Genomic DNA, 419 nt, shown 5'->3' on the forward strand with positions numbered 1-419 from the left:
AAAAAAAATGCATATAAAAGGGGGGGGGTTTTGGGCATTTTTATAGTAAAATCTTAATATATGTTTTATATACATATATTCATTTATTTTCCGGGGCTTTTGGGCCACCTCTGAATTTCCCCAGTGGGCCCGTGCTTTTTTTAGGGCCACCCCTAAATTTTCCCCAGTAGGGGGCCTTTGGTTTTGAGGCCACCCTCTGAAATTTCCCCCCAAAATGTCCCGGGACGAACAGGCCCCCCTCCAAAGGGGACTCAGTATGTCCCTTTGCAAACGGGCCCACCCCCCAAAAGGGACCCAGTATGTCCGTACTTTCCCGACCACCCCCAAAAAGGGCTCCAATATGTCCCGGGAACGAACAGCCCATTTACGGATAGCCCCAGTATTTGCCGGACGAAAAAAAAAGACCCGTAATCCCTGAG

This window comes from Penaeus monodon, chromosome 30 (assembly GCF_015228065.2).
Source record: "Penaeus monodon isolate SGIC_2016 chromosome 30, NSTDA_Pmon_1, whole genome shotgun sequence".
In the NCBI taxonomy this organism is placed as follows: Eukaryota; Metazoa; Arthropoda; class Malacostraca; order Decapoda; family Penaeidae; genus Penaeus; species Penaeus monodon.